The following is a 24,433-nucleotide window of genomic DNA, read 5'->3' as shown; positions in this document are numbered from 1 at the left end:
AGAAGGACAATTAACCTACATTACCAGAGCTCTTCTCAAGCTGGGTTATTGATGAGTTTTTTTTTATTTTTGTTTCCCTTTCTCCCTCTCTTTCTTCCTTTTTGTCCCCCTCCCTTCCTTCCCCCTCCATTCCTTTTTTTCTTTTCTTTATTCCTGCCAGAATATTTCATTGGGCCTCTTTGCTCTGTCAAGCATGTCTAAGGAGGCACTTCTCCATTTTGCTGGAATAAAAGGTTACAAGTTTCCAAGACAAAAATTCAGCCTTCCAAACACAAACCTGCCCCTCCAAATGCCCTCTAACCCTAACGAGTGACTATAAACCCTGTGATTTGCATTTCTACTCCTTTGGGAAGAAAGGTTTAGAGAGAGAAAGGAGGACTGCAGGGAATTTCCTAGTCTGGGCTGGGGGATGGTAGACATCTTCATGTTCTCTTTTCCTAACATATTATTATCCTCAATTAGCTATTTCCCAGGGAATCTCAAAAAATGAACTGGTTACTGTTTCTGCAGCAGTCAAACCTCTGGTGAGATTAAGGCACAGACCAAAAAGCCTTGTGTGCTGGCACTAACGGAGACTATCCTATTAAGTCATTGTGACATTATGATACTGTAACATTGACTAACCAAAGGCAAGATTTGGGGAAGCTTCTCACAGAACCTTGGTTACTACTTCCAAGCTTCCTATGAAGGTTAAAGGAAGCAATGTATATGGAGATGTAAAGAGTAGGTATTCAGTAAATGTTAATTACTGAATAAATGCATGGCAGTTTGTGTGTCTTGGGTGAGGAGGGAGGACAGATAAAACAAGATTGACAGAATGTGGATAATTTTTTAAGGTGGTTGATAGGTACATGGGGGTTAGTTGTACAACTCTTCTGCATGTTTCGAATTTTCCATAAGAAAAAGTAAAATACAAATAGACAACAACATAGAGAATTTCAGCAGTAATAGGAGTTACATAATTGAAGAATTTTTCAAAATACAATCTCCTAGTGGTCTGAGAAACTGGCATACTCAGAAATAGGGCTTCATTATTACTATTTCACACCTGAGGAAGTATATTTAAGAGATGATGAACCCAGAGAAGAAAGAAAATCATAGGGGGCAATTTCTTGTTCTTATACCTAAATATTTGAGATGTACTTTAAATTACATTAAATATTTTAATTACAGTTTGAGATGTAAGCTCTGAAGTTAACAAAAGACATGAGCTAAGCCAACCATCTCCCCACCCTGACGCATATTTTTTCTTTCGTTTTTTTTTTTAGCATTGTATCAATGTTTTATTTCCTCATTTTGATAGCTGTGGGGAGAATGTCCTGCTCTTACAAGATACATGCTGAAGCATTTAGGGGTGACTGTCATGACATTCAGAAGGAAATAAAACAATTTTTTTTAAGTATCATTATACATACAGAAAAAGCAAATGTGACAAAATGTTAATGGACGATTCTAGGTGAAAGGGGTATGTATATTCATCATACTATCCTTTTGTTATAAGAACAGGCTTGAAAATATCAAAATTAAAAAGCCAAGGAAAAAATTAATACACTTGAGCAAACAGCAGCATAAAGAATTTTCTCAGGGTCACATGGAATGAGTAAGCAATGGAATTGGACTCTCCCTAGGAAGTTGTGCCGGTTTGAATCTTTTACGTACCCCAGAAAAGCCATGTTCTTTTAATTCAATCTTGTGGGGGCAGATCTTTTGTGGGTGGGGCCTTTGATTAGGTTGTTTCCAAGGTGTGACCCCACTCATTAAAGGTGGGTCTTAATCCCCTTGCTCTATGAGTCCTCTCTGAGAGGAGAAAAGGCGGAAACTTTTTGGAAAGAGCTCAGGGAAGCTAAGAGAGAAACAAACAGAGACATTTGGACAGAGAGATCCACTTTGAAACCAGAGCCTGGGGAGAGAAGGACCAGCAGACATCACCAAGTGCCTTCCCATGTGATGTGAAGGCCAGCAGCCTTTCGTCCCAGAGGGTATCTCTTGTTGATGCCTTCATTTGGACATTTTCATGGCCTTAGAATTGTAACTTGTAACTTAATAAATCCCCATTGTTAAAAGCCAACACATTTCTCGTCTACTGCATTCCAGCAGCCTTAGCAAACCAGAACAGTAGTATAAAAGACAAGAGCTGCAAATTAATTTATTCTGGCCATTCCTTTGCCCAGGAATTCTCAGGCCACATTTTTAGTTTTCTAACATTACTATCAATTTCTCTTTGGATTCTTTTTCTAATTAAGAACTTTTATCTTTTACCAGAAACTTCTAGTCTCTGCTTTTGGTATAAGTTGCCACCAGTTCTGACCATAAATTAAAAAAACAAGGGATAACTTAATCTCTAAGCTGGAGAAAGCAAATCACCTAAACTTTTGGACAGTGGGAAGATTCATTAAATTGACAAAAGATTTGAGTGCCAGTGTGCCAGGCATTGTTCTAGGTGCTGAGAAATGGTGAACAAAACTGTCTCTGGCCTCACAGAACTTACATTTTAGTGGGAAGACAAACAAATCAAGTGGTAACAAATGCTACGGAGAAAAACAGTAGGGTAAGAGGGATATGAAATGACAGGGACTGAGAGAGGGAGCTGCTGTTTTATATAAGTGACATTTCACAACCTTATGTAAAACATGAGCCAACTGGCTATCCCCCAGAAGACAGTGAGATAAAATTGTAGCTGGAAGCTAGGGAGAAAGGAGGCAAGGGAGCCAAATCACATGAAGCCTGTAGGAACTGCTGTAATCTGATTTGGAAAGGATCACTGGGTGCTGTGAGAAAAGTACAAGGTAGCAAGGGTTACTGTAAATAACTGGGGAGACCAGTTTAAACTTGCAATAATCTAGGCGATAATTTATTCTGCAGTGGTAGAAATGGAGATGGTGATTCTGGATGTTTTTTTGAAAGTTGGTAAGATTTGTTGACTCTAGGATTTTTTTTTGGTTTGAGAAAACTATAAGCACATTTACTGAAACTGGAAAAGCCACTTAAGAAAAGGAGGTGGGAGCAAAAAAAGAAATCAGTTCTTTTTAGGACCCAGTAAGCATTTATCACCACAAAAGGGAGACTAAACCTAATAAATAAAAAATATTTTCACTTTGCCTTTTAAAGCTGTTTGTCCTGATACCACCTTTATTGGTAGATAACTGAAATGCATGCGTTCACCCCCATGCAGACAGGAGCTTGAGACAGGAGCTGTGGGCACCTAATGCAGCAGCTTTTCTCTTTTCTAACAGAACCTAAATTTTGTTCAGGGAATACTGAACTCTTCTCCCCAATCCCAAGGAGTAAATCTTGACTAATGTGAAGTAGTTAATTGTGGTGCTTTGGAAATCCGTAAAGAGCTTTTTAGTTATCACAATGACTGGGAGATGTAAGAGGTTTTTAGTGGGCAAGGACCAACTAGAGATGCCATCTTCCAACATACCACAAAACAATCCTTCACAATGAAGTTATTGCACATCCCACAAGGTTCCCACCAGGTGTTAATGTGGTTGAAAACTTAAGCTTAGAACTTGTTTTTCATATGACTTCCAAGACGTTTTTACACAGGTGTTAATGAACACAGAATTTGCCAGAAATGTAATTAAAAGGAGGCATTTGGTCTAACCCCTGTTCTTGATGACAGAATCCTTTAAGCATAGGCTTATGATAGTAACCTATGAAACACCAAAAGCCTGCTGGGAGATTTGGGAAATAATCCTTAACACTTAATGAGATTAAATTTTAAAAAGATATAGTCACCTTTCTGTTTCTGAAGTTGTCAGCATGTGATAATTAGAATTATAGCGGAGATCTCGGGGCAAACCAACAAGAAGATGGAAGAGCAGAAAAAATGGAAATAATGTTGGCTTCTGATTTTAAGCCTCTGAATTAGTTATTGGTTACTTTATTATAAGCCAATTCTCATTGTTTTTTGTTTTTGTTTTTTTTTGCTATGTGCAGTTGAAAGCAGCCTGAAATAGTAGCTCTACTTTTCATGCCAGCTAGATATCTAGAAACTGTTTAAAGATTCCAAAACAAAGTCAGGGATACAAGGAGGGGAAAAACCTCATGCTGAACCAGACTTGCCCTTGGTAATACTGCTCATGATTTCATTATACAAGCCCTTTCAAATCATGAGTTTGTATTTTGTGCCAGTGTTAACAAAATCCTGTTTTTCCTTTCAGTGACTCTAGGTCAGGGCTGCAAGTATGAGGCATGTCATGGTACTGAAATTAAATGCCAGGGCCTCTCACCTCAGAAATGAAGAGATCAAGATGCTTTTCGTATTAATTCTTTTTAAAATCCAGAGTGGAACAAAAAGAACAGTTATCAAGGATGTAGGTGCCAGACACACAGGCTATAAGGCAGCTAGAAAAGTATGCCTTAGGAAAGTTAGGGAGCCTCATCATAACCTTTTTAAAAAGTTGTACCTAACAAATAGCTGGCTTAGTTGTCTATAGATCTAGCTTCCCTTGCCTCACTTTCCCCTGCCTCATTTTTTAAATGAAGAAACTGAGACCCAGAGAGATTATGAACACACACAAATTAACTGCAGAGCCTGGGTAGCCCCAGACCACCTGATTCAAAGATTAACATTTTTCTGGTTTACAATGTTAGCTAACATTATGGAGGATTAGGATAGAAACAGAAACAAAAATCAGAACCAAAAAAAAAAAAAAAAGTAAAAAATAGTATATAAATCTGAGGGAGACAAGAACAAGCCAAGAATTCCAGATGCCCTGACATAAATTTGAGCTTGCCCCGGTAATTCACAGCAAAGTGGGTCTCTCCAAGACACCCTAGCAGGTCTGGATGCACCATGGTCCTGATCCAGTTCTTCTGTTCACAGGTTCTGATTGTGATTTAATTCCTTAAAGCTCATTCTCTTCACATTTTCTGGATTTGTCAGAAAATACTTAAAAAAGAGAGAGGCAGATCTATATGCCCTCTGGATTGTAACCAGAAAATGCACATGAGAAATAAACAAGTTGATGAAGGCACTGCCTGGGAACTCAGAGCTAGTCCTCAAAGAATCTATGAGGTTCACTAGGTCTGACATGGTTCTGTAACTTCAGGCAACTTCCGGATCCCAAGAACATCACATATACCTCCCAGAGAAAGTAATTTCAAGGAGAAAGTATCAGGCTCTCCGTAACAGACATGTGCAATGATGGGTGACCCATTTTCTAATTATAGAATATCATAGTTTTACTTAAAAGCATGAAAATAGGAACCCTTGACATTGCAGTCCAAAATACAGGGCAATACCTCATCTCTCATTCCACAGAGGCTTTTGGGAGAATTCCCACAAAACCAACACCTATGAAAGACAGGTCTTTTCTTACATTGAGTCCAGGCATTTCCTTCATGTATGTCTATTCTTAGCATACTCTCTAGGGCACACTTAAAAAAATTAGCTTTCTATTAAGTAGATGCTCAAAGAAGTTCAGTAACTTCCTGAGATTGGTGGCAAAAAAAATGAACTCAGATTTAGCCACATCAGTCCCTGATGCCTTCAAAGCACTGATGAAATAAAGGATTAATTTTCAGGGGCAGGGGGGCAGAAAGCAGGAAAGAGAAAGAAATGAAAAAAAGAAGATAAATTTATTCTATCAAATATTTTAATTTAAAGGTCTTTCAAAGAAGACACAAGAAAAATGTCCAAACCCATGAGTAAAGTGGATTATCATCTGTTCCCTAAATATGCTTTGTACTTTCTATCTCCCTGCCTTTCTCAGGCTGTAACATGGGAGTAAAATTCTCCAAAATTAGCAGCACATTTGGCAGGAGCTCAGTAAATATTTGTGGATATGATCAAACTAGATAACATCTGTGGGAACATTTAACAAACTATAAAAAGCAATGCAAATGTAAGAAGTTATTAACAGGACCTAAAGATTTTTGAATAAAAACGTGTCCACCTTATAGATAGATAGCACAATAAAGTCAAACTCTTTTAACAACACTCCAGTTCATACTCAGCCTATGAGAAGGTAAAGTTGAGACACTGGCATTTCATCATAAAAATCATTTAATGCTTATTTTCTCTTCCCTTTCTAATCACCTTGACCAAATATATCCTATTATTTTATGAACACATAGAAAACAATCCATGTTCCTTCTTACATGTAGAAAACAATCCATGTTCCTTCTTACACATGTTTATCAGGGCTTTGGCTTGAGTGCTTAGCAGTATCAAAAGTATCAGGGCTAACCAAGATCAGTAATTTCCATAGATACATCAAAACTCAATCAAATCCACTGTCTTCAACAACCTTCTTATCCTTATCTTCTTCCAGAATAAGTATGAAAGGAAAATAACGGGAGTCTTAACTGTCTTCTATGATACAGAAATCAGTGAATGAAATGGTGGTCCAAGGTGGGAAACAGGAGTCAGGATAAACCACAGCATGTGCTCTTTGGACCTGAGTAGAGAGCTGCCTGAACTTGATTTAGGCCAGGACCTCCACGGTGACTGCCATGTGGCTGCACAGATTGGGGAGAGGGTTGCTAAGAGACAGAGCAGACAACCCCAGGGCAAACCTCAACCCTAAGTGATGGAGCTCCCAAGCCCCTGGTCTTGAAGAGCAGTGGCTTTGACCACCCCTAAGAAGATGATTAGTATCTACCTTCATGGGCCTCTGTGAGGTTTGCCCAGCTCTTTACAGGGCTTTTTCACCAGCCTCCTGTCATTACTAAATGAACAGAACTAAAATTCATGGCATGTTTTTCTAAGAATAGAAAAGAGATGGTTTGTCTTTGGCCTAGGTTTTACTGAGAGTGTTTGCTCCCCCCACTTCTCTCCCTAACCCCAGCCAGGGAGTGACATGGTTACCCTTGAAAACTTCCCAGCAAAGGAATCACATGACCCAGCCTGGCCAGCTGCCCACAGATTGGACTTGGAACTGACCCAGCATGTGGAAGTGACTGCAGACAGCCAGCTTTAGTGATGCAGGTATTTGTGGCCTGCTGGAACAGGGATGTACTCAGTTCAACTCCAAACAGGGCATATTTATGCTCTGTACCAAAACACATAGAAAGGCCAGCCCTGCTGCTGGCAGGCCCTGCTACCCACTCCCATATAGATGTGGTAGAAGAGGGAATGCAGAAGCTCTCTGGTCCTAAGGGAAGGCCTCCACTACAGTGGAAAAGCACCTGCTGCAGATACAGACAGCCCTGTATGCAAAGGCCATTTCTGCCACTTTAGCTGACCAACCAAGGACAAGTACACTCTGAGCTTCACTGTCCTGCCTACAGAGTGATTTTCCTTCTCCCAGGAACAACTGAGCATAACCAACAACAAGCACCCAAGGTAGTGGTGCCATCAGGCATCAGCCCTGGCCGTACATTCCTGTGTGGACACTTCCTGTTTCCTTCTTGCTATTTTTGATGTGTGTAAGTTAGGGAAAAATTTGTTTCTTTGCCCACATAAGGCAAAGGGAAGTGGCAATTCAATTTCAACACAGTTTCTACCCTAAGCAAAGTTATAAATCAATTAAGGAAAAACATGTCCCTTGTGCCCTTGATAAGTATAGAGAAGCCTGACTGTGTTTCACCCTAGACCCACAATTCTAGAAATGCAGAAGGTATCAAAGTCTACACCATGCCCTTCTACTTGATGAACTAATAGCCCAGAATGCCCTATGGGAATTTAGCTGTAGGTGGCAAGCAACACCCCTGTGTTGTCTACTTCCCAGTCTGAGAGAGCAAAGAGGGCTCTGGGGCAGGACTTAACTTATGAATATGGCAGAGAGCAGGAAACAGTGCTGACAATATCTACATACTGTTTGGGTGTTGCACCTGGTAAGGAATAAAGCTCTTGCTGGTCAGAAATTTCTGTCACACTGTGATTTAAAAGACTCAAAGTATGGTCTGAGGAGAAAAAAAAAGAAGAGCCAAATTACAAAAATAAATAAATTAATTAAAATGTTTAAAAAACCAAAAGTATGGTCTGGATCAGAAAGGGATGGTAGCCCAAATCTGGCAGATCCTGTCACATCACTATTCTGCCTAGAGAATCGGGTAGACAGAAAGAATGGAACAGTCTGCCGGTCAGCCAAACTGGGTCTCAACAAGTGGATCTGTAACCAGAGCTGGCAACCGATGGGACCAGGCTCTCCACTCTTGACTGCTGTAGCATACCTGTTCGTAACAGGGCACCAGCTGGAGCCAGGCACTAACTGCACTTTACACAGATCGATGAGTTAGATAATGACAGAAAAGGAACTCTCCGGTGCCTCTGTAATGAAACTCCTCCAGCTCACCCTCATACAAGACCAGACATGACTGCTGGATCAGAGGCTCAGAGAAACAAGGCTGCAGCCAGGGAAACCATCCCCTTTCCTTGTAAGAAAAACCACATCTTTTGTGGTCATGCTGTTTGACTTCTCTTATTGGCCAGATCAGAAATAACACAAACTCATTTTCCTTCCCTTACTGGATATCACTTGCTATAGCAATGCTTAACCTGCCCCATAACAATGAACTTAAGTATTGCAGTCTTGTCAACCAGGAATAAAAAGCATTTGAAAACCAAAAGGAAAAAAATATTCTAGGAGGAATTTAAAAATTTTGTTAAAAAATCAAACACAAGGAAAATTTGCAACATCCTTACAGTCAAATAGTACACTTAAAACAGTAATAGAATATCGTATTTCATCCACACAAGAATTGGGATTCTATTACCCAATGCTGGGGATATGTTAGAAAACTTCTGCATCATCTCAGGAAGTGAAGTTGGTAGCATCCTTTCAGAAAGTAGTTTCACAATATTTCATCCAGGGATTACTGAGCATGTATGTGGTACATTCCACACCAAACACTTTATATACATTATCTTATTTAATCCTCAAAACAACTCTGAAGGTAATATTGAACTAGATTTGAAATAGCTTTTTTAAAGTCCAGCAAAGCCAAAATATGAACCCAGATCATCCTAAACTCCAAAGCCTAACACCTTAACCATTACAGCTGAGAGCATCAATATAGAGTCATTAAAATCTTCATAGTCTTTTACCCATTCTTCCCATATCTGGTCATATATCCCAAGAAAGGAATAAAATAAAAGCTTTATACATAAAAATGTAGAACTGTAATGTTATTTATAAAACAAGCAAAAAAATGGAAGCAGTCATTAAATACTTATAAAGCCCATATCCATAGAAAAAGGTTCAAGATACAATGTCAAGGACACAAAAATCATATGTATGGTAGATTGCAGCCAGGAGGAAGAAAGAAAGAAAGAAAGGAAGAAAAGAAAGAAAGAAAAGAAAGAAAAGAAAAAAGGAAAGAAAAGGAAGAAAGGAAGAAAGAAAGTTAGTTTATTTGTGCATGTGGGCATATGAAAAAGGAATACTTGAAAATAGTTGTGTTAGAGTAACAGAATCATATGGTTTCCCTTTTAGATTACACACAGAAAAGTATGCTCTGATATTGTTTATATACTTTTTATTTACACCCAGTACAATGCACAAATCTTAAGTGTACATCTTGATGAATTTTGACAAATGTATACAACAATGTAACAATTAAACAGATCAAGAGACGGGACATCTCCTTTATCCCATAAAGTCTTCTGTGATCCTGTTCCCAGGGCCTGTACTTTTGAGGCCCCCAGATATCACAATCCTCCCCCCACCTCCCACCAATAAATGTGTTAAAAGAACATGTGGATGCCTTGGTGGCTCATGACCCAGAGCTTGATGCTGGCTCGGTGCTGGCCCAGCACACCAGGGAGCCCTGGGAAAGACTTCACATCTCTTGGTCTATGTCCTTGAAACAACAGGCAACTGCATCCAAATGCTGTCATGGCCTGTGGGTTGTGCCACGCTGATATCAGGGACAAACACTGCTACGGAGTACAGGGAGGATTTGAGCAGCTAGGATTTGAGAAGTAGAAGAGCTTAAGGCAAGAGAAAAGACAAATTAATGAACTTGTCAAATCCTTCCTCTCACATTGCACACATGCTGCAGATTCTTACATAATGAAATATCATTTCTAGCAGTACCAAGCATCAATGTTCTTATTTTACTTTTTCTTCCAATTCTTGATGAAAATATACTCAAATTTTGAATTTGCTGAATACAATTACATTTTACTTAGTCCTTTAGATCGTTGCTCTCAACAGAGCCCAAATTATGTGAAAACCTCAATTATAACAACAGTAATTTGCTGATATGAAGGCAAGAGAAAATATATTTTATGGAATAACTTATAGATTACATATTTATCTTTATTACTCATCCACATATTACTAGCCCATCAAAAGAACACTCAGACATGCACAATAATTTAATATGCCCATCTCTGATATTTTCTGATTTAGTCATAGAAACTACAACGTTATAGATTTGTAAACTTTCTTGTTTTGAAGGTATGTGTCAAGGTATGAAGACAATATGTTTTATTTAACAGTGGCATATAGTAAATGGGCCTCCATTTGTACTCATACACTAGTCTCTGCCATGTTGAGGGGCTAGTCTGTTCAAAAATGTTTTGAGAACTAAGGTAATAGTAGGCATAGACATTTCTGCTTTTGAACACTTATCCAAATTCCTCTCTCCTTTTTGTCCATTACAGACAAACATGATAGATTTCTGCTGACATTTCACTCGATAACTTGCATGAGACAAGCACTCTACCCAGGATGAGGGCAGGTTTCTAAGCAAAGAGTTTCCTTAGCAACAACAGCTGGAGGTGACGTTCTGGCCTCAGCTGTCTGTCGCCCTTCATAACTCCAGGAGAGGCAGAGCCAGCTCTGCCACTGGGGAATTCTGATTAAAGAGCTTTTGAGGCCCTGGCAGAGAGCAAGGTCTGTGAAAATGCCTAATCCCTCCAGTAAAGCTCTTCTGTTTTAGCACTGGATGTCAAAGCGCCCCCACCTGTGTTTCAATAAATTACTCCTTCAACCAGCATTTCTCAAATTGTAATGTATATACAAACCACCTAGGTTTTAAATGTAGTTTCTGATTCAGTCGGTCTGGAGCAGGGCCAGGGTTTCTGCTTTTCTAACAAGCTCCCTGTTGCCTGATGCTGCCGATCCAATGGAGAAGCAAGTACACTTTGAACAGCAAAGTCCTAGATTTTTGTCCTTTCCTGGTGCCCACAAAATGCAACTCAGGTTTCAAAAAAAAAAGTTGTTTCTATTTGTGTTGTCTACTAAAAATAACTTATATATATGTAAGGAAAAGTATTCTTGAACCTAAAACCTAGATGGTATAAACCTAACATTTCCTTCTGTGCTGATTTTAGGGTCAGCCACAGGCAGCACAGGGAAATAAGCCAAGCCTGTCTTGAGAAACTGCTTCCTTCTCCTTCTAGCAAAATTCAAGCTGTATCCCACTGCTCTATGTGGGCCCCTCAAAGCCCCTACTCTCCTCATTCTTGGTCCATTCCCAGCTCTGAATTCAGTCAAGTTGATGAGCTGGAAGCTGGGGCTGTCTGGAGCAAAACAATGTAACATGGTATAATTTGATAGGATGAAAAAACTTGATATGACTAATTGATACTGTTTACACTTTGAGTCATTTCTTTTCAAAGCTCCTAGAGAATTAAAAAAACCACCTAACACAAAGGAATAAAAATAATGGGATTTTGAACATTTTAGCTATCCAGTGGATAAACAATTTTATTTTTGTTAAGACTTTTAGCACTGGAGGCTCTGGCCAAACATTTCTCATTCCTATCTTCATTTATTCATTCCTGTGTCAGGTACTATGGAAGCAAAATGAAAAGAACTGGACTTGGAATTGGAAGACCCAGGTTTGCATCCCAGTTCTACTACTAATCAGTCCCTTCAGGTTCCCCTCGATAAAATGAGTATGGATAATACTATCTCCTTAGAGGGCTGCCGTGTGTATTAATACTACTATTTGTTAAGCACTCACTGGGTGCCGTGCTATATGCCTTACATACTTCAGCTAATTTAATTAAGATAGTATGTGAAAGCAATTCATACATAATGGATTCAACAGAAGGTAATTAAGTTGATCATTCAGACCTTTGAGCCATAATCCTGAAAGCAGCACAACAGATTTGTCTCAAACACCCACATTATTCCTATGCACAGATTGTTTTGTAATCTGCTCATGAATTCCCCACTGATGTGTCATGTGGCTTCTTTCTCTTTCACTACAAAATAAGTTTTACAGAATTTGTTAATTGCTTGGAAGGACTCAGAGTTTCAAATTATATCAAAATATAAATGGGATATAGTTATATGATACAAGTGGCATTTCCCATAGGTTGGGGGAGATTATACAACTAGTATTCAGCCAAGCTTCTGGCCTTAATAGGGTGCCTGCTGACGAAGAGCATGACTCTGTGTTCATATCTTGGCTCTGCCACTTACAGGCTGTGTAACCTTGAACAATTTGCTTAATTTCCTTGTGCCCTAATTTCTCAATCTGCAAAAAGAAGGAAATCATATTACAAACACCTGGTATAACTGCCATGACTTGAGTTAACAGACCTAAAGCACTGGAGAAAAAATCCTGGTACAACAAGGTAGATACTGCATAAGGGTATTTTATTATTAGCAAAATTTTTAAGTTGTATCTGTATTTTACTTTTTGCACCAAAATAAGCTCTAGGCAGAGTAAATGATTACAAAACAAAAATACTAGAAGAAAATAAAGGAGAATATTTTTGTAATCCTGGAATTGGAGCAGCCTTTCAAAATATGACACAAATCCCAATAAGAAAAGACTGCTAGTTATTTTCAAAACTATTTTGGCACCTTGAACAAACAAAAGACAAGGATCAAACTGGAAAAAACTGCAGCACATATGGTTGTTAAAAGGCTGATTTCCCTGGAATACAAAGAGCTCTTACAAATTAATAAGAAATAGGTGTAGTGGGCTAGATGCTGGCTCCGAATTTTCACATCCAAATCCCCATATCCTATGAATGTGACCTTATTTGGAAAAAGGGTGTGCCAGTTTGAATGTATTCTGTCCCCCAAATGCCAATATCTTTGATGTAACCTTGTGTGGGTTATCAGTTTTGATTAGATTTCTTTGAGTGTTTCTTTGGAGATGCACCCCACCCAACTGTAGGTGATAACTCTGATGAGATCATTTCCATGGAGGCGTGGCCCCACCCATTTAGGGTGGGCCTTGATCAGTGGAGCCATATAAATGAGCTGATGGGCAGAGGCAACTCAGTGCAGCTGTGACTGACATTTTGAAGAGGCGCTACAGCCAAGAGGGACACTTTGAAGAATGCACAGGAACAGCTGATGAGAGACAGTTTGAAAACGGCCACAGAAAGCAGACTCTTGCTCCAGAGAAGCTGAGAGAGGACAAATACCCCAAGTGCAACTAAGAGTGACATTTTTGAGGAACTGCAGCCTAGAGAGGAACATCCTGGGAGAAAGCCATTTTGAAACCAGAACTTTGAGAACAGATGCCAGCCACGTGTCTTCCCAGCTAACAGAGGTTTTCCGGACACCATTGGCCATCCTCCAGTGAAGGTACCCAATTGCTGATGTGTTACCTTGGACACTTTATGGCCTTAAGACTGTAACTGTGTAACCAAATAAACCCCCTTTTATAAAAGTCAATCCATCTCTGGTGTTTTGCATTCTGGCAGCACTAGCTAACTAGAACAAAGGGTCTTTGTAGATGTGGTTAAGTTAAGGACCTTTAGGATTATCCAGGTAGGTCCAAAATGCAATTACATGAATCATTATAAGAAAGAGGGAGGTTAGATTCAGAGACACACAGAGGGAGACAGACACAAAGAAAAGGTCTGTGAAAAGGAAGCAGAGATTGGTGTGATGCAGCCACAAGTAACAAATACCGGGAGCCACCAGAAGCTGGGAGAGACACAGATTCTCCCCTCTTAGGGACTCTGAAGGGAACATGGCCTGAGGGCACCTTGATTTTGGACTTCTGGCCTCCGGAACTGTGAGAAAATAAGCAGAATATTTCTGTTGCTTCAAGTCACCAAGTGTGTGATAATTTGTTACAGCAGCCACAGGAAACTAATACTATGGCCAAAGACCAAAGACAGACAATTAACAGAAGAAATATAGCCAATGAACATAAAAAGATGTTTAATTTCACTAAAAAAGAAATACAAATTTAAACAAAATAAGACCTTTTCTGTCTGATGGATTGGCAATTATTTTAAAGATTAATAACACATAGGGTGGGTGAGAATCCATAGATTCTCTAAAGATAAAAGTATAAATAGGTGCAATCATCCTGTTAATTAGTTTGTAAATATCTTTCAAAATATTAAACATGCAGTCTTTTGTCCAAGAAATTTCACTTCTAGGAAACCTAAGGAAATACTAACACAAGTGCAAAATAAGTGGGTTCTGCAATATTTTAATAGTATTGTTTTTGTGCAAATACCCATCAGTAGGGGATCAGTTAAATAACTGTTGATACAGCCATACAGTAGAACACTATGGAGCCATGAAATAAAATCAGACAGATCTATATTTGCTGACAGAAAATGAACTTTGAAATGTAAGTTTTTAAAAAGGAAAAAAATGAAGTACAATGCAGAACAGAATTGTTATCATTTATGTTACACTTACATATATAGGTATAGAGGAACTTGTCTGACTATTTTCACAATGAGTATGCAGGCAGAGGTGGCTAGCTGCCCAACACATACAGTCCCTCTTCCACACAGCAGCACTGTCACTGGGAGGTGGCTGCATAGCCAGGGACTCAGTCTCCCACCCACCCCCTTTACCTCCAGGTTGGGTCATATGACTAGTGAATGACAACAGGAGATGAGCAGAAATCATGTATCACTTCTGAGTAGGGGTGTTTAAAAAACAGGTGTGTCACCACTGTCTCTTCTCCCTCCCGTACGTAGGCTGCCAGTGAGGACTCTGAGGTCCGGGGAGAAGGGCAGACCCACAAGATAGAAACAGTCAGGATCCCTGAAGCCCTCAGAGTGAAACCAGCCATTTGACCAGGGACAGGGCATTGAAAAGTATTAATCAATTGAAATTTGGGGGTTTGTTACAGCAGCTAGTGTTACCCGAATATAAGCATATGTGAGTTTTTAAAACATTTTTACTTAAAAAAAAAAAAAGGAGAGGGGGATAATCAGTGGAAAAGCAACTGCTGACTCTCCCTGAACACTAACAATTAAATAAATTATGGGTCTTGTTTAACACACAGTTCAGTGTGTCATCACTTCTGGTTCTTTCCTCTAATCCCAAGCAATCAGAATTGTATCAAGACATTGACTGACAGCATCCCATGAAAGTAAGATTACAGTAACATCAGGCCACTTAGACACTCAACATTAAGATACTCAACCTTTAGTTGTCTTGAGTCACAGACAGAAAGAAATAATTGATCATCAAAGCATGCAGGCAAACATTTCATAACTTTCTTTAGTGGAAAAAAGAAAGAGCCACAATAACATACATAATGCCGCGACCTTAGGATTCTGAAATTCTTATTCATTCTTATTACTTCCTCTCCTCACTATTAAAACCATAAAGCCCTTATGATTTAACTTAAGAGAAATTAGGACAACAATTTACACCTGAAGTCAAGCCCTGCCATCAAAGGTTGTGTGCATGTCAAGCGAGTACTATATGTTTTAAATATAGGAAAAAAAAATCAGATTCACAAGTGTGTGTTCCTAAGTGCCAAATATATAGTAATCCTTGCTTACTATATAAGGACTACTGCAACAATGATGAATTTACTTTAAAAGCACACTTCTCTCTTCATAACTCCCCCTTGAAGAAATAGGTTCCAAGTATAAATAAATAGTCATGGAAGAGACAAAGACATTTGCTTTAAATAATCATCTTTCCTAGCCTGTGATCCAAGGGGAATAAATGTATAAAAAAATTTTTTTGATGGCAAAAAAAGGGAGAAAATATATCAATAAACCCATCCATAAGACAAGCAGCCTTAAAAACAAACTGGTTCCTTCAGGTCTTAGAGCATTTGTCTTACTGGCTTCTAAATACACAGAAGGCATAATTACATATTTTGTTCCCACTCACCCTGGCTACTGAAGGAAAATTCTTCTTTTATTTCTACTGTTAGCTCATGTGTCAAACATGAAGACTTTCAAATTCAACATCTTTTCTTCTGGAACATGAATTTCCTAATCTGGATTCTTATTTTCACTTTACAAAAGCAATATATGATGGATTTTGAAAAAAAAAAAAACACAGTAATGCAACTAAACAAAAAGAAGCAAAGTAAAATTTCTTATGATTCTTCCACCCAAAATTGACCAATTACCCCCTTAGTATAAAATATTCAGTATGTATATATGTATATGCATATATCTTGTAAAATGGGTTCATACTTACACATTCCATCGGGATTTTTTTTCAGAATATTTGATGTCTTTTTATTATGAATCTTTCTAATTCTATAAATGAACATCTACAACATTAAGAACTGATTCATGCTTTTTAAAAAAAAAGCCTTTTTAAACTCCTTTAACAATTTTTAAACTTAACAAGAAACTTGAGACAGTATTGCAAAGTTAAAATTTTTAAATTATAAAATTTCTTAGTTAAGACATTGTATCACTGAAAACAAGGATAAATGTCAAAATATACATAAAAAATGCAACGCTTCTCTTACAGTACCTTTTTTTGCCATATTTTCTAGCCTCATGCAACTTCCTAAGAAACGGTGATAAGCCCTCATCTCTGCCTCTGTTATCCGCACCGAGGTGTAAGGCAAGTCTGTGGGGTCTTGCTGACCACAGTTCTTGCACCAGGTACCCACTGGATTCCAAGAGGTGTCACCTCGCTCTTTCTCCATTCCTCTCTAGACAGTGCACTCACAGAAATCTGTTTAATCCTTTCTCCTCGCTAATCTTTCTGAGGTCTACTCAAGGTCATTTCATTACCAAAAGCTGGTCCTTAGGATTGGTGAGTGCTTATAGGATTATACTTGCAACAAATCATCAGACTTCTAAATTTTGAAACAAAAGGGAAACGGGGATGAGGGTGTCAGGGTAGAGAATAAAATTCTGCAGTAGATGATACCAATTTTTTTTTTCCTTTTTAGAGGTATCACATCACGAGACACATCAGGTAACTGAATATTTAAAATAAAATTATAGAAGGATAAACTTTTTAAAGTATGCTCTAAAGAAAAATTACTCCAGGTCACAATTCTCCCCTTCTTCTCTCCCAACCCCTCCAGGCTGCTAAGGAATAAAATCAAGAGATTTAACACTGCAGCCCAAAGAAGTCACTATCTAGGCAGGCATTATGTGTTGGCAAAGAAAGTGGTAAAAGTTCAAATCCTGAAATAGGATGTAGAGTATCTCCTGAACTTACTTCTAAAGATTAGGTGCAAGTATAATATCATGATCCTAAAATAAAAATGTTCTTTGCTTGTCATTATCTGATCAAGACTCCACTTACTACTTGGGGGAAAAGTGAGTTCACCTTTCTAGAACTCTGCTATGCAGGGTATGGTATGCTCAGAGAGAGGCTGCTTTTTCATACATGCATTTTATTTTAGTTCTTCATACTGACTGTTTTTGTTTATTAATGTTGTGCTTTGAGATTTAAAGAAAGAGCACAACGTGAAATATCCATTAAGTACTTAAATAAGCTCTATATACAAACTTCTAATTTTCATTTGTATGGTTCAAGCTAAGATTTCAGGATAAGGTCTGCAATTTGGCCAAGATGAAAATGAAAGATCATCTAAAACAATATTTTTTCTTAACTGTTTATTTTTTGGGGAGGGGATAAAATTTTTATATATTGAGCTTATTGTGGTGATGAATGCACAACTATATGATACTGTGAACAACTGATTGTACACCATGGATGACTGTATGGTATGTGAATATATCTCTAAGATTGCAGGGGTAAAACAAAAAATAGAGGGATACAAGTGCTGGAAAAAATTTATGTATATTGAAAGGCCCAAATCTGAAGCGTACATTTCAATGTGTTTTGACAAACGGGTACATCCACGTAATTCATACTCCTTTCAAGATACAGAGCATTTTCATCACTCCCAGAAAAAAACCTTCATGTCCCTTCCCAGTCAAGCCCTGCTCCTAATCCCCAGGCAACCACTGTTGTGATTTTTTTAAAACAGAGACTAGTTTTATCTGTTCAAAAACTTCATATAAATGTAATCATACTGTTTGTACTCTTTTGTGTCTGGCTTCCTTATATCAGTGCAATGTTTTTGTGGTCCATCCAGGTTGTGTGTATCAGTAGTTCATTCATTTTTATTGCTGAGTGGCATTCCATCATATGGCAGCCACAGTTTGTCCATTCTCCTGCTGATAAACTGAATGTTCAATTTAGTTTATTACAAATAAAGTTGCTATGAACATTCCTGTAAAAGTCTTTGTGGGGACAAATGTTTTCATTTCTCTTGGATAAATACTTAATGAGTGGTATTGCTCTGTACAAGAAGAGGAGTATGTTTACAAACTGTGAAATCTTTTCCCAAAGTGGTTGTTTCAAAAGGTCTTTTTAAGATCACAAGCTGCTTTGTTTACCAATCCTCAGAGTCAGTTCTTTGTTGGATGTTAACTGTATGTGGAATTCGTTAAGAGGAAGAAATCTAATATTCTATTGAGACTAAACTTATGAAAGTTCCTTTTTCTACCATTAAGTATTTTTAATATGCTGACTCAGACAAAATGCCAAGTCTGAAAGTCTTCTAATACAGAGCAGCAAATAAACCAGTTTTCAAACAACAGTTTGTTAGATTTTGCCAAATTCCCCTCCAAAACAGTTGAATCTGTCTGCATTCCTATCCGCAATATATGAGACTGCCTGTTTCTTCACAGGGAAGCTCTTTTTCTAACTAAACATTAACTTCCTTCACACATTCATTCAGATGTGAATAGCCATAAATGTTTGGCTGAAATCACAGCACTCTCAACATAAGAGCGAACTTTGCTAAGCACATAAAACCACAATGGCAGTGTGTGTGTGCAACTGCACATACCCAGCGATGACTATAGTTAGCTCTTTGCAGCTTACAGAATTCCAGGGAGAGACAGACTGTAGAATCTTAGAACCTGTACTTATTAGATTGCGTATGTACATATATGAACAAACTGTACAGTTCTTGCCCAGGGTTTCTGTAACAAAATACCACAAACATCAGAAATTTACTTTCTCACAGTTTGGAGCTAGAAGTCTGAAATCAAGGTATCAGCAGGCCATGCTTCCTCTTAAAGGGGGGAATCTGTTCCCTACCTCTCCCCTGGCTTCTGGTGGGGGCCTGGCAATCCTGGTGTTCTTGGCTTGCAGCAGCATAACTCAACCTCTACCTCTGTCACATGGCTGGCTCTTTCTGTTTGTCTCATACCAATCTCCTCTCCTGATAAGGACACCAGTTATATTGGACTAAGGCCCACCCTAATCCTGTTTGGCCTCATGTTAACTAATAACATCGTCAAAGACCCTATTTAAAATAAATTCACATTCATCAGACCAGGAATTGGGACTTGAACGTATCTTTTGGGGGGACACAATTCAATCCAGAACACATGCATTCACCTTTACTATTTGACTCAAATTAAATATCCAATAAAGGACTGCGTTTTCCTTATGCTTAAAAACAGATTCTGAAATAACTGGGTATTGGGTAAGTCTTCTTAGGGAACAGCTGATTATTTCAGTGGTAATAGCAATGGGAAATGAATGTTTCCTTCCTTCTCCCCAAGAAACTACCATTGTAGATGTTAACAAAAAAAGCTTTCTGGCCACTTCTAGATTTGTTCCTATAAAAAGAAAACAGTTGTGTGTGTTCATGTCTTGTATCCATGTAGCAGAATGACAAAGGTAGTCCACTTGACTCTCCCTACCAGGGCAAAAAAGGAGAACAAGAAATAATCTACAAACTGAAGAAGGATTTGAATTATCCAAAGCACAAGAATACCAGGGTTATTATTTTTAAAGAAGTAGGATCAAAGTGTTATTAAAGGGAGGATTTTTTTTCCGTATATAAGCTGGACTTTGCTTTCTTCTGAAAAACAAAACAAAACAAAACAAAACCAACACTCACATAGCCATCTGCTAGGGAGACTACCCTGGAGTGAAGACCCACTGACTTTCCCCCCGAGTTGGCCTGGGGATGAAGGGAGTAACAGGACTTGAAGCACCAAGCAGGACTCTGGTGGAAGTGGGCTATGAGGGCCACAAACTCTCCCACCAGTTGACCACTAGGCTGCAAGGACTACCGAGCAGCTGATCTCCCCTCTTACAGAGTAGTGGGGATCAGGCAAGAGGGGCCCTGACATACCCCAATTATACACATGTGGAGGAACCTCTGGAATAAGCATGCCAAATGCATGCTGGCTCCACTGGGAAGTGGGAATGGAGTTCATAAGAGACAGAGACAGAGACTTTTAACTTCACACTTTTCTGTACTATTTGCAATTTATACAACCAGCCTGAATTACTTTCATTAGTAAACTAAAACTGTGCTAATAAAGATTTTAAAAATTATTTTCTCAGGGTTACTAACTACATAATGCATAGCTCTCCACCGTGCAGCCCAATATTTTTAGAACATTAGTGTCCTATATTGATTTATCTGACCAATGAAAATGTTGATGGTCACTGAAGCTGGATGATGGAAGTTTGTAAGCTATCATATTTTTGTGATGTCTTAAAATTATCATAAAAAAGAACAAAATCGCATGACAAAAAACCATCTATGACATTCAAAGATAATTCATATCCTATAACATCCCCAAGTATTAGTGTAAACTAAGAGAAACAAATGAGATAAGGCAGCTTCCTACTGCCTTCAGTGTTCATAAAGATACATGTGCAGTGTGGAGTTCCTAAACAAAGCAAAGCCACTTGGAAATTATTTATTTCTATTAATATTAAAAAGTGATACTGAAATGTGTTTTCTTTCAAACAGAGGGCTTGAGCAGAAACAGATTAAAAAACCCTCCATATAATATGACCCTAAAGCTAAAGAAAGAAATCTTTTTAATACTTCTTCTTAAATATTTAGCAATATTTTGGACTAACACAAAAGCAAAAAAAAAAGGAAATAAAAGATATAACTGCAGGAAACAAAGGGCAAGGGGAAGAGTTATTATTTACAGGTGACATGATTATCAATTATTATTTAACAAATAATTATTGCTAGAAATTTATTGCTAGAAAACCAAAGAAAATCAACTAAAAAGCTATTAGATCTAATAGTAATTCCATAAAATAGCAATATAAGTATCTCAAATATCTCGAAATCAGTATCTGATAATGCCCCAGCAATAATTAGTCAAAAGACATAGTAAGAAAAAATTTTACACTCACAACAAAAAATGTAAGTTGTCTGTGAATAACCTAAACAAGAAATGAAAAGAACAAAAAACTTTATGGACAAATACAAATGAGGTGAATAAATGAAAGACATTTCTAGAAAGGAAATTAAAAAAAAAATCGTAAAATGTCAATTCTTCCTAAATTGTAATCTTAATACAATTCTATTCAAAATTGCAGTGAGATTAGTGGGAGCAAGGGGGATTGACAAAATGATTATGAAGTTTATTTGAAAGAATTCAAAAGGCTAGAAGAGCTAAGAAAAAAAATTTTTTAACTAATTATCAAGAAAATCACAGTCCAAATTAGAAGAAGAAACTAAGAAGATACCACTTCATATCCACTAGGATGACAATTAAAAAATGGAAAATAACAATAGTTGGCAAGCTGTAGAGATATGGAAACCCTCATACATTGTTGATGGGAATGTAAAATGGAGCAGCTGTTGTGGAAAACAGTTTGGCAGTTCCTGAGAAAGTTAAACATAGGACTACCATATAACCCATCAATCCTAGCTCTAGGCACATACCCGAAAGAATGCAAAATGGGGACTCCAAAAGCTATTTGTACAACAACATTCATCACAGAATTATTCACAATTGCTGAAAGGTGGAAGCAACCCCAAGTGTCCATCAGTAGATGAATGGATAAACTGTGGTATACACATACAATGGAAAATATTATTCAGCTATAAAAAGAACGAAGTTCTGAAACACGAAACAACCTAGATGGGCCTTGATGACATCATATTGAGTGAAATAAACCAGACACAAAAGGACAGATATTATATGAAATACCTAGATTAAGCAAATTCATACAGACAATAAGTAGATTATAAATTACCAGGGACTTTGGCAGGGGGAATGGGGAATTACTGCTAAATGGGTACATATTTCTGTTTGGGGTGATGCAAAAGTTTTGAAACTGGAGATGGTGATGGTAGCACAATATTGTCAATGTAATTAATATCACTGAATTTTGTACAAAGAAGTGGTTAAAATAAGAAATTTCATGTTATATACAATTACCATAATAATTTTTTTAAATGATGGATGAGTAAAGGGAATTTTTCCTAACAAATATTTCAAGATAATTTACAGCAATAATAAGCCAACTATGTGAACTGATAATAAAACAAAGTCAGATGAACAAAACAGAAAGAAGACCCAGAAATAGACTAGAGATTCCAAAATAAATTAACATGTGAAGAAGGAGGCATCATCAATCAATGAAGGAATACTTAATGAAGGCTACTAAGAAAATTTAGGGTCTCAGCTCATACCACAGACAAAACCACATTTCAGAAATTTAAAAGTTAAAAGTAAAAAAAAATAATAAAACCACTAAAAAGTACTAGACAAAAACTGATGAATACTAGTTCTTTTTTTGATGAAAGGCATAAAAGGAATAGAAGACATAAAAGATCTACAGATTTGACTGCATAAATATTTAAAACCTTTATTATGTTAAAAGTTACCAAATATACACAATTATAAAGCAAACATCAAACTGGGAAATGAAATACGCCTGTTATAAATTTGACATAGGTGTAATATCTTTAACATATAAAGAATATACACAAAAATATCTTGTTCCCAAACCAAACACAAACAAGTCATAGAGCAAAAATTAGAATAGGTAATAAACATACTACAAATTATTCCAGTTCACTAGTGATTTTAAAAATTCAACTGAAATGAATACATCATTGTTATCTATCTAACAAGTAAATATTTAAATAATACACAACAAAAATGGGTCTCACCAAAAACAGGACTAACAGCATCACAGGCATTGAGCTATGCACATTACATGTGTTATTTCAAAACAATCCTCTAAATTCTATCACTAGCCCAACTGGACATAGGAGGCTTTGACCCAGTAATAACATTTTCTAGAACTCTATCCTTAAAAAACATTTAAAAATGTGTGCAAAGATTTCTGCACAAAGCTGTTCTGGCATTTTTAAAAAATTACTTAGAAAAACTATTAAATCCAGCATTACAGCAGTATTTAAACAAATTATGGTACACCCAAATAGTGAAATATTATAAATTCATATAAAATGACATTTATGGAAAAGCTTTATAATATATAGAATTGTTTATAATTTAGTTTAATTTATAATACAGTTTTTTAAAAGCAGGATATAACTTATAAAGTTATATATGTCCAAATATAAAGAGAACTACAGGATATCATCTTAACAATTTAAGAAATGCCATAAGAAAAAAATCAGAAGGAGATATGCTCAAAGGATAACTGTGATTATTACTAGCAGACAGAACTATGGGCTTTCTTCTTTGTGCATTTCTGTATTTCCCAAGGTATTCGATAATGAGCACATATCAATTTTTCTATTTTTTTTGGTTCAGTCATGCTGTTTTAAATTTATTTTTAATTGATACATAATAAAATTCACTCTTTGGTGTATAGTTCTATGAGTTCTGACAAACGCAGTTATTTAACCTATGCACCACAATCAAGATACAGAATAGTTCCATCACCCTTTTGCATGTAAACTTTCCCCCCACCTGCCAACCACTTATCTGTCCTTTGTCCCTACAGTTTTGCCTTTTCCAGAATATTGTAAAAATGTTAGTATGCACCTTTTGAGTCTATCATCTTTTTCTTAGTATAATGCATGAGATTTATCCATGAGGATCAACAGTCCATTCTTTTTATTGCTGAGTGATATTTCCTTGTACAAATGAACCACAGTTTATCTATTCCCCAGGTGAGGGACATTTGGGTTGTTTTCAGTTTTTTGGCGATTATATAAACGTTCAGATACAGACTTCCGTGTGACCATAAGTTTTCATTTCTCTTGGATAAATGCCTACAGGTGGGATTACTGGGTCATATGATAAGTGTTTAACTTTATAAGAAACTGCCGTTTTCCAAAGTGGCCATATCATTTTATATTCCCACCAACAGTGTGTGAGTGATTCAGTCCCTCAGTATCCTTGGTACTTGGTAGTGTCTTTTCGTTTTTGTTTTAACACTGTTAAGGTTGTGAAGTGGTATCTCATTATGGTTCTTATTTGCATTTCCTTAGTGACCACTGATGTTCATATTTTCATAGGCTTATTGGTCATATGTATACTTTCCTTGGTGAAGTATCTGTTCAAATCTTTTTGCACATTTTTAACTGGGTTGTTTTCTTATTGTTG

At 37.3% G+C, this 24,433-nt stretch overlaps 1 protein-coding gene and 1 long non-coding RNA gene across 6 annotated transcripts in view; one reads left to right on the top strand and one right to left on the bottom strand.

Annotated features, from left to right (window-relative positions):
• MCF2L2 (MCF.2 cell line derived transforming sequence-like 2) overlaps positions 1–24,433 on the bottom strand; it is a 337,731-nt gene that overhangs the window by 291,095 nt on the left and 22,203 nt on the right. Inside the window, exon 2 of one of the 5 annotated variants that reach the window (XM_037839691.1) lies at positions 7,767–7,854. The exons of the other annotated variants lie outside the window; for them this stretch is intronic. The gene's annotated coding sequence lies outside the window, so the exon portion shown is untranslated. The remainder of the gene's footprint in view (positions 1–7,766; positions 7,855–24,433) is intronic. 5 annotated transcript variants of the gene reach the window in all.
• The window catches only part of LOC119537212, a 48,260-nt gene that overhangs the window by 4,004 nt on the left and 19,823 nt on the right, over positions 1–24,433 (top strand). The gene's annotated exons all lie outside the window — the stretch shown is intronic.

Source organism: Choloepus didactylus, chromosome 1 (genome assembly GCF_015220235.1).
Source record: "Choloepus didactylus isolate mChoDid1 chromosome 1, mChoDid1.pri, whole genome shotgun sequence".
Lineage (NCBI taxonomy): Eukaryota > Metazoa > Chordata > Mammalia > Pilosa > Megalonychidae > Choloepus > Choloepus didactylus.
The sequence above is the reverse complement of the archived record's forward strand: the minus strand, read 5'-3'. Positions and strand labels throughout refer to the sequence as shown.